The sequence below is a fragment of the Scyliorhinus canicula genome, chromosome 17 (assembly GCF_902713615.1).
Source record: "Scyliorhinus canicula chromosome 17, sScyCan1.1, whole genome shotgun sequence".
Lineage (NCBI taxonomy): Eukaryota > Metazoa > Chordata > Chondrichthyes > Carcharhiniformes > Scyliorhinidae > Scyliorhinus > Scyliorhinus canicula.
Genome location: NC_052162.1, coordinates 125,641,779 through 125,652,395, shown reverse-complemented (window position 1 = coordinate 125,652,395; position 10,617 = coordinate 125,641,779). Strand labels below are relative to the sequence as shown.

The 10,617-nt window shown below is 50.9% G+C and overlaps 1 pseudogene; it reads right to left on the bottom strand.

Moving 5' to 3' along the window:
- Positions 1-1,095: 1,095 nt before the first annotated feature.
- LOC119951202 lies at positions 1,096-10,143 on the bottom strand (annotated as a pseudogene).
- Positions 10,144-10,617: the final 474 nt, after the last annotated feature.

The following is a 10,617-nucleotide window of genomic DNA, read 5'->3' as shown; positions in this document are numbered from 1 at the left end:
GCCCTCTCGCGCGCACCAGTCCTCCCCCCCCCCCCCCCCCCCCCAGGCAACCTTAACAACCAAGGCAGCCTACAGTTTCAGACATGAGCAGCGAGCAGGCTTGCCCGCGTTACAGTCGTGCGTGTCCCCCCACGACCCTTGCTGCCCCCCCCCTCCCTCCCCACCCCCTCCCCCCCCCCCCCCCCCCCCGGGTTGCTGCTGCCACGACCCCGAACGTCTATCTCTGATCTAAAAAGTCAAGGAAAGGTTGCCACCGCCTGGCGAATCCCTGTACCGACCCTCTCAGGGCAAATTTGATCCTTTCTAGCTGAATATAGCTAGCCATATCGTTAATCCAAGTTTCAACGCTTGGAGGCCTCGCGTCCTTCCATTGAATTAATATCCTTCGTCGAGCCACTAGGGACGCAAAGGCCAGTATTCCGGCCTCCCTAGCCTCCTGTACCCCCGGTTCTACCCCGACCCCAAAGATCGCAAGCCCCCATCCTGGTTTGACCCTGGACCCCACCACCTTCGACACCGTCCTTGCCACCCCCTTCCAGAACCCTTCCAGCACCGGACATGCCCAGAACATATGCACATGGTTCGCTGGGCTTCCCAGACATCTGACACACCTGTCCTCACCCCCAAAGAACCGGCTCATCCTTGTCCCCGTCATGTGAGCTCTATGCAGCACCTTAAATTGAATGAGGCTCAGTCTCGCACACGAGGAGGAAGAGTTGACCTTCTCCAGTGCATCCGCCCACGTCCCGTCTTCTATCTGCTCTCCCAGCTCCCCTTCCCACTTGGCTTTCAGCTCCTCCCCCGATGCTGCTTCCGCCTCCTGCATTATCTTGTAGATGTCTGATATCTTCCCCCCTCCGACCCAGACCCCCGAGAGCACCCTATCACTCGCCCCCTTACTGGGGAGCAGGGGAAACCCCTCCACCTGCCGCCTAGCAAATGCCTTCACTTGTAAATATCTGAACATGTTTCCCGGGGGGAGCTCAAACTTCTCCTCCAGCCCTCCCAGGCTCGCAAACCTCCCCTCTATAAACAGGTCCTTCAGCTGCCGTATTGGGCAACCGGTCTAACCCACTGCGCCACCGTGCTGCCAAAACAAATCAATGTTAATATTAAGTTTTACATTTATCCAACTATCTGTAGTCTGTAAAAACAATTAACATATCAATACGACATCGGACAGTACAACTGGTCATTGCAATGTACAATGGGGGAGAGACAGAGACTCGTTGGGACCTGCAGCATTCAGGCCCGAGCCTCTGTATGTCCCACATACATGTGAAACAAAGACTTTTCCTTAAAGTTCACCACAATCTTCAGGACTCAACTTTAATTCCCTCCAACACCAACTGTCAGAATGAACAAAATGCCGTCCTGGATGTAACTGAAGCAGAAACAGTAACAGCAGAATCCACCCCATTATCACTTGTGAAGTTTTTCGTGACTGAGTAAGCGCCAGGAAACACAGAATTCCTTCCCACACACAGAGCAGGTGAACGGCCTCTTCCAAGAGTGAACTCGCTGGTGTCTCTGCAGGCTGGATGAGTAACTGAATCCTTTCCCACACTGAGAGCAGGTGAACGGCGTTTCCCCAGTGTGAACTCGCTGGTGTGTCTGCAGGGTGGATAACTGAGTGAATCTCTTTTCACACTGAGAGCAGGTGAATGGCCTTTCCCCAGTGTGAACTCGCCGGTGTGTCTGCAGGCTGGATAACTGAGTGAATCTCTTTTCACACTGAGAGCAGATGAATGACTTCTCCCCAGTGTGAGCCCTCTGATGTCTCTGTAGTGTGACTGATTTACTGAATTTCTTTTCACACTGAGAGCAGGTGAATGGCTTCTCCCCAGTGTGAGCCCGCTGATGTCTCTGTAGTGTGACTGATTTACTGAATTTATTTTCACACTGAGAGCAGGTGAATGGCCTCTTCCCAGTGTGAACTCGCTGGTGTTTCTTCAGGCTGGATAATTGAATAAATCCCTTCCCACACTGAGAGCAGCTGAACGGACACGGTTTCCCAGTGTGAACTGGTTGGTGTGTCTGCAGGCTGGATAACTGAGTGAATTCCATCCCACACTGAGAGCAGGGGAACAGCCTTTCCCCAGTGTGAACTCGCTGGTGTGTCTGCAGGGTGGATAACTGAGTGAAACTCTTTTCACACTGAGAGCAGATGAATGGCTTCTCCCCAGTGTGAACTCGCTGGTGTCTCTGTAGTGTGACTGATTTACTGAATTTCTTTTCACACTGAGAGCAGGTGAATGGCTTCTCCCCAGTGTGAGCCCGCTGATGTCTCTGTAGTGTGACTGATTTACTGAATCCCTTCCCACACTGAGAGCAGGTGAACGGCCTCTCCCCAGTGTGAACTCGCTGGTGTCTCCGCAGGCTGGATAACTGACTGAATCCCTTCCCACACTGAGAGCAGGTGGACGGCCTTTCCCCAGTGTGAATTCGCTGGTGTATCTGCAGGTGGGCTAACTGAGTGAATCTCTTTTCACACTGAGAGCAGGTGAACGGCTTCTCCCCAGTGTGAACTCGCTGGTGTCTCTGCAGATTGGATAACTGACTGAATCCCTTCCCACACTGAGAGCAGGTGGACGGCCTTTCCCCAGTGTGAATTCGCTGGTGTATCTGCAGGTGGGCTAACTGACTGAATCTCTTTTCACACTGAGAGCAGGTGAACGGTTTCCCCCCAGTGTGAATTTTCTGATGTCTCTTCAGGCTGGATAACCGAACGAATCCCTTCTCACACACAGAGCAGCTTAACGGCCTCTCCCCTGTGTGAATGCGTCAATGAAACTCCAGCTTAGATCGGGCACTGAATCTCTTCCCACAATCCCCACATTTCCACGGTTTCTCCATGTTTTGGTTCTCCTTGTGTCTCTCCAGGTTGGACAATTGAAACCTTACCCACACACAGAACACGTGTACAGTCCCTCCCCACTGTGAATGGTGCAATGTTTTTTCCAGGCTGTGTAACTGGTTGAAGCTCTTTCCACAGTCAGTGCTCTGGAACACTCTCACCTGCTTGTGTGTCCCAAGGAATCAAGTGATTCTGTCAGATCAAGACGTGACATTTGAGATTTCTGTCTGTAATTCCTCCTCTTCTAATATCCTGGAAAAACAATTGACAAAAGTCATCACTGTCAGTACAGGACAGGAATTCAAAACAGACAATTCTGCTTCCGATGGAACATTCTTCCCTCTCTCTTCCCAAACGCTGTAAATCTCCATCCCACAGACTCTCCCTCCATCCCACAGACTCTCCCTCCATTCTCACTCTGCTGTATCTAATATTCACCCTCCCAATTTTCCTGAAGGTGCGGATTCAGGCTGATTGACAGATCCCTGCTCACTGCTTCCTGTCCTGGACACAGTGACCATAACAAATAGGAGCTGCAGTCAGCCATTTGGCCCATTAAACTTGCTGAACCCTTTATTGAGCTCAATTGCCAATCTCCTCAACACCATTTTCCCACACTATCTCCCATATCCCTTGATATCTTTGTGGTGAATGTAACTCCGTCATTCAAACTGTATTGTATATACATGAGACCATGCATTTGTAAGCGCAGTTGCATTGCCCGACCACTAGGGGGAGTAGCGCTGGGAATGCTTAGGAGTTTGTACAGGGCTCCACCCTTGGCTCCGCCCATGACTCCTCCCCTGGACTGCTGTATAAATACCAATGCTCAGAGCCAGTCGTTCAGTTCATCGAGAGTTCAACGCGGAACAGGCTGGCTCTGTTGTAAGTAGATTAAAACCACTGTTCATATCTTAAAGCACGTGTCTAGTGAATTGATGGTTCCATCAATTTAATCGATTTAAGAAACAGTCAGGATCAATCATGGAATCAGCCCTCAAGCCTGAACGACTGGAACTCGACCCACAGGATGCAGAGGCAAAAGAATTTTTTTCTCATTGGCTGCGGTGTTTTAAAGCCTACCTGGTGGAAGCAAGCACAGCCGAAACAACAGAGGAGCAGAAACTGAGCCTACTGCACGCGAGGGTGAGCCACAGGATCTCTACTCAACTAAACTGCGCCGGTTCGTATACTGAGGCCCTAGCGCTACTCGACAAAATGTATGTAAGGCCTGTAAATGAGGTCTACGCGCGACACGTGTTTACTACTCACCGCCAGCGGCCTACGGAACCGCTTACAGAATTCCTGAGAGAGCTTAAAACTTTATCTAGTGACTGTAATTACCAGTCGGTTGCAGCGGCAGAACATAGAGAACTTGCTGTACGCGATACATTTGTTGCAGGCCTTAGGTCAAATTACGTGCGCCAACGACTGCTGGAAAAGGGGGCCCTAAATCTTGAAGCGACTGTTGAACTTGCTACCACTATGGAGATCTTCTTCCGCAGCCTCACCTCGTTCCCCGCGACCCCGTCATGGGCCCCCGACCAGCGACTCCCCCAGGCCTGCGCCACGCGGCCACCCAGCCACAATGCTGCTCCAGCCTGCCACTTTTGCGGCCAGGATCAGCACTCGCGTCAGCACTGCCCAGCCCGCAAGGTGACCTGCAGCAGCTGCGGGTGAAAAGGACACTATGCCAGAGTGAGTCTGACGATGAAAGCCCCAGCCTCTAACCCTCCCATGGCTCAAAGCACTCGTTCCCTGAATTCACAGGCCCACAGGCCCCGAAATGCTGCAGCCTGTATGCCGACTCCGCCCCCGCCCGACATATGCGACTCATGGGGGCAGCCATCTTGGCAACCCTCCTCCATGTGGCCGGCCATGTGGGACTCATGGGGGCAGCCATCTTGGCAATCCTCCTCCATGTGTGACTCATGGGGGCGGCCATCTTGGGATCCATCCCCTTCAAACTCTGAAACTCACCTCGACGACTACGAACTCAGAGGGCAGATATCACGGGGCCACTCCAGCACAGCTGATAGAGCCGCTGATGACCCGCAACTCAGCGTAGTCACCCTGGACCAATCACGCCCGAAGCATCTGCGAAACTCGATGGCGGCGGTCCAAATTAACGGGTGCAGCACGCCGTGCTTTTTCGACTCCGGGAGCACTGAGAGCTTCGTACACCCAGATCTGGCAAGACGCTGTTCGCTCCCCGTTTTCCCCGCGCGGCAAACTATCTCCCTCGCTTCGGGCTCCCACTCTGTCCAGATCCAAGGGCACACCGCCGCGACGCTCACAATCCAAGGCGCTAGCTATGCCAAATTCCAGCTCTACGTCCTGCCCGAACTCTGCGCCCCACTCTTATTAGGCCTTGATTTCCAGTGTAATCTCAAGAGTCTCACCCTCAGTTTCGGCGGACCCCTACCCCCACTCACTATCTGCAGTCTAGCCACGTTGTGAATCTCCCCCCCCTCCTCTCTTTGCCAACCTCACCCCGGACTGTAAACCCGTAGCCACTCGCAGCAGGCGGTACAGCCTGCAGGATAGGGTGTTCATCCGATCGGAGGTCCGAAGGCTTCTCAGTGAGGGGATCATAGAGGCCAGCAACAGCCCCTGGAGAGCTCAGGTGGTGGTCGTCAAGACCAGAGAAAAATTCCGTATGGTTGTCGAGTATAGTCAGACCATAAATAGATTTACGCTCCTTGACGCGTATCCCCTCCCCAAGATTGCAGACATGGTAAACCAGATCGCCCAACGACCTCTGCCACCTGGGGGTCACCCGGCTCGCCCACTACATCAAAGACCGAAATCTGCCTTTTTCCACTGAGGAGGTAAAAGCCGTCACCAGAGACTGCTGGATCTGTGCAAACCGCACTTCTATAGACCAGACAGGGCCCACCTGGTCAAGGCTTCTAGGGCCTTTGAATGCCTCGCGATCGATTTCAAAGGGCCACTCCCCTCAACTAACAGGAACGTTACTTCTTAAACGTCATAGATGAGTTCTCCCGCTTCCCATTTGCTATCCCGTGCCCCGATATGACCTCCCACACAGTCATTAGGGCCCTGCATAGTATCTTCACCCTATTTGGATTCCCCAGCTACGTGCACAGCGACCGAGGTTCGTCCTTCACGAGCGACGAACTGCGTCAGTACCTGCTCAACAAGGGCATCGCCTCGAGCAGGACTACCAGCTACAACCCCAGGGGGAACGGGCAGGTGGAGAGGGAGAATGCGACGGTCTGGAAGACCGTCCTACTGACCCTCCGGTCCAGGAATCTCCAAGTCTCCCATTGGCAGGAAGTCCTCCCAGATGCGCACCACGCTATCAGGTCCCTCTTATGCACAGCAACCAATCAGACCCCTCACGAGCGGCTCTTTTGTTTTTCCAGGGGCACTACCACGGGGGTCTCTCTCACGGCATGGCTGAAGAAACCGGGCCCTGTACTCCTCAGGAAGCACGTCAGGACGCACAAAACCGACCCCCTTGTAGAGAAGGTGCGCCTGCTTCACTCCAACCCCCAGGATGCCTTTGTCGAGTTCCCTGACGGCTGTCAGGACACCGTATCCCTCCGGGATCTTGCACCCGCCGGAACCAGCATCCCCTCTATCACTACAGATGCACCCCTCATCCTAGACCACACCCAGCCACCCCCTCAGGCTCCCGAGCCCACTAGCTCGCTGCATTGGTTCCGCACAACCCAGCCGCCCCCTCGCGCTCCCGAGTCCACTAGCTCGCTCCACCTGTACCGCGCGCCCGCACCAGCTAACCCCCAGCGCCCCCAGTCCCCAGTCGAACCAGACGTGTATGGAGCTTGGACGAGATCTTCCCTGGAGTCCGCCATCGTACCCCAACCCACAACACCCGTCCAGCCACCGCAAGAGGCTGCAACCCCGGTGCTCCGCAGATCGCAGCGGACAGTTCGACCACCGGACAGACTCAATTTATGAACCACCAGCCGCGCCGGACTTGAATTTTGTAGGGGGTGAATGTGGTGAATGTAACTCCGTAATTCACACTGTATTGTATATACATGAGACCATGCATTTGTAAGTGCAGTTGCGTTGCCCGACCACTAGGGGGAGTAGCGCTGGGAATGTTTAGGAGTTTGTACAGGGCTCCACCCCTGGACTGCTGTATAAATACCAATGCTCAGAGCCAGTCATTCAGTTCATCGAGAGTTCAATGCGGAACAGGCTGGCTCTGTTGTAAGTAGATTAAAACCACTGTTCATATCTTAAAGCACGTGTCTAGTGAATTGATGGTTCCATCAATCTTCACTATCTCGAAACATATCAATCGTGAAATGGAAAATACTTGCTGACAGACGTCTGGAGTAGAGAATTCCAAAGCTTCACCGCATCCTCGAATGAAGAATTCACTCCTCATCTTCACTTTCACTTAATTTTCCGACCTGTTCCCCATGACACTCAACTCCCTCGTCAATCGGAAATCTGTCTAACTTCACGGCACCGAGGTTTGATTCCGGCTCTAGCTCACGAATCTGCACATTCACCTCGTGTCTCCATGGGTCTCATATCCACAACCCAAAGATGTGCCGTGTAGGTGGATCGGCCAAACTAAATTGCCATTTAATTGGATAAAAATTGAATTGGGTACTTTTAAGTTCAAAAATGTTTTGGTCAGGGTGGGCAAGAGTCACAATCCAATCCAGTGACTACCCACATGTGCTTCGTGTAAGGTTGTGGTCAATGCCCACCCCTCCACTTTCCATCCCAGTCCAGGAGGTGGAGACTGTGCTTCGATCGGGTAATGGCGGCCGCAGCTCCCAATATCCCCCATGCTGGAGAACTCGCTCCATCTGCCATGCAGGCAGATGGCCCGGAACTGCACATATCCAAGGGGGAAAAAAAATGGGTACTTCAAATTAAAAAAAGAAATCTGTCTAACTCATCCTTGAATATATTCAATGACCTCCAGACTCCACTGGTCCCTGTGGAAGAGAAATCCCGAGATTAACAACCCTCTGAGGTAACAGATTACTGAAAATATATGACGTAGTTATAGTACAATACGAGAAATAAAAATTATATGTACTGTACAAATGTACTGTATAAATAATATATCTAATCTGTACCATATAACAACACTTGACATATCTCTGGCCGATATTAATTTATTGACCCTTAAATGTTCACTGATGCTCACTGAATCACAAGGAGGGACTGTGATGACCGAGCCGGCCTAGTTTTAAGCCCCATTAAAATTGGATATCCGAAATTAAAGAATTAGACACTTTAAATTAAACTAGTCAGCACCAGCAAATGGCCTGCTGAGAATGCGAACTTGGTCAAGTTCGAATATACAGACTCCGACATGTCTGGAACTGCCGTACCAACTCGCCATCAACAGATCATTGCACCCTATTCATTGCACAAGCCCATTGTCAGTGTCCCAGATCGAGCCAGGCTCTTGTGCACCCAGAACAACAGGTTATGTGCCAGCAAACAGCACAGAGGTGGACACCTGGGGGTGGGGCCCAGTCGCCTGTCAAACAGACATCAAGAAACCCATTGGCTGTTGGGACCCTCTCCCGCGATCTCATTGGCCAGAAGCCAGAGTAGTTTCTGGAAAAGGCGGGGAGGAAGGAGGATAAAAATAGATGTCCAAAGCACACCAGCAGCGAAAACCTGATGTGGGAGATGACCCTGACCAACCCCAGACTGACCAGAGAAGGAAGGAGGGAGGAAGCTGCCAGCGAGACTAACTTAGTGATGATGGACCAGAGAGGCTTGAGGATTGGATCTACAGTTCAATCCAATCACCTTTGGGGGTAGTAGAGCTGAATCCTGGCTATTTCTTGTATACAAACTTGGGTTAATTTACGGATTAACTTTGTTCAATAAAGATTGTTGAACTTGTATTTTGTCCTTTGTTCTCCTCACTATTAAAAGACACCTGGGTAGAACTTTGATTAAAATACTGGTTGACATATCTGAGGTTTTCCAGATACAAAAGGATGCCCTATTGTTATTGCTCTTCCTCTCTTTCCCCTCGCCTGTACAGACAGGCTGCTTGTGGTGCCAGAAACTTGCCTCTGTTCATACTCCCTGGAGGAACCAGCCTTACCAGCCTCCAAAATGGAATACCGATTAGCGAGGGGGACCCCAGGAGACTCCTGAACTGTTTCATAGAATTTACAGTGCAGAAGGAGGCCACCCGGCCCATCGAGTCTGCATCGGCTCTTGGAAAGAGCACCCTACCCAAGGTCAACACCTCCACCCTATCCCCATAACCCAGTAACCCCACCCAACACTAAGGGCAATTTATCATGGCCAATCCACCTAACCTGCACATCTTTGGACTGTAGGAGGAAACCGGAGCACCCGGAGGAAACCCACGCACACATGGGGAGGATGTGCAGACTCCGCACAGACAGTGACCCAAGCCGGAATCGAACCTGGGACCCTGGAGCTGTGAAGCAATTGTGCTATCCACAATGCTACCGTGCTGCCCAAACTACCTGCCTCTTTCTCTTGGACTGCCTGGCAGTCACCCATTCCCTTCCTTCCTCAGGTTCCTTCAGCTGCGGTGTGACCACCTCTCTAAACATGCTATCCACGATGCTCTCAGACTCGGGGATGCTCCACAGCAGCCATTCCAGCTCTGAAACCCGAGCTTCCAGGGGCTGCAGCTGGACACACTTCCTGCACACAATGCTGGTCCCGGGAACTGGAAATGCACCTGGATTCCCACATGGAGCAAGAGGACCAAACCATGGCTTTGAGCTCTCCTGCCATGAGTAAACCCTTTAAATTTAAAAATTTAAAAGAATACAATATATTTAAACAATAAATCAACAAAGTCCGTCCCCTTATTATGTGGAGACAGTGACGTAGTGGTATTGTTGCTGTATTAGTAATCCAGAGACCCAGGGTGATGCTCTGGGGACCTGGATTCGAATCCCACCAGGGCAGATGGTGGAATTTGAATTAAATAAAAATCTGGAGTTAAAAGTCCAATGATGACCATGAAGCCATTGTCAATTGTTGTAAAAACCCATCTGGTTCACTCATGTCCTTTAGGGAAGGAAATCTGTCATTCTTACCTGGTCTGGCGATCATGTGACTCCAGCCCCACAGTAATGTGGTTGTCTCTTACATGTCCTCAGGGATGGGCAATAAATGCTGGCCAAGCCAGCGATGCCCAGAACGAATAAAGTAAATATAAAACAATAACTTACAATTTAATATAGGATGAAAAATACCCACTAGGAATGGTGAATTTCCAGCTTCAGTGGGGGTTATGAATCCTTTCCCACATTCCCATATTTCCATTGTTTCTCCTTGCGGGTGTCTTTCTGCCTCTCAACATTCAATTCATTTGTTGAAGCCTTGTCCACACACAACTCGTGTTGGGTCTTTCCCTGCACCAATTCTTTATGTTTTCTTCAAGCTATATAACTGATTCAAGCTCTTTCCCATTCTGTGCTCTGGAACACTATCAGTCGGATGTGTGTATCTCAGTGCTTTTCCAGTCAAATTGATTTATAAAATGTTCTGCAGCAGACAGAATAGACAAACGTTTATCCAACAATTAAAGGCTAATGAATAGAGCAGATCTGCAGCTGATGTTTGGTGTGAGGTTTCTGTCTGCAAATCCTCTCCTTCTGATATCCTGGAAAAGGAGTTTCAAAAATGTATCACTGTCAGTACAGGATAGAAATTCAGAACAGACAATTGTAGTTTCTCAGGAACATTCTTTCCTCTCTCATTCCCCAAATGGTGTAAATCTCCATCCC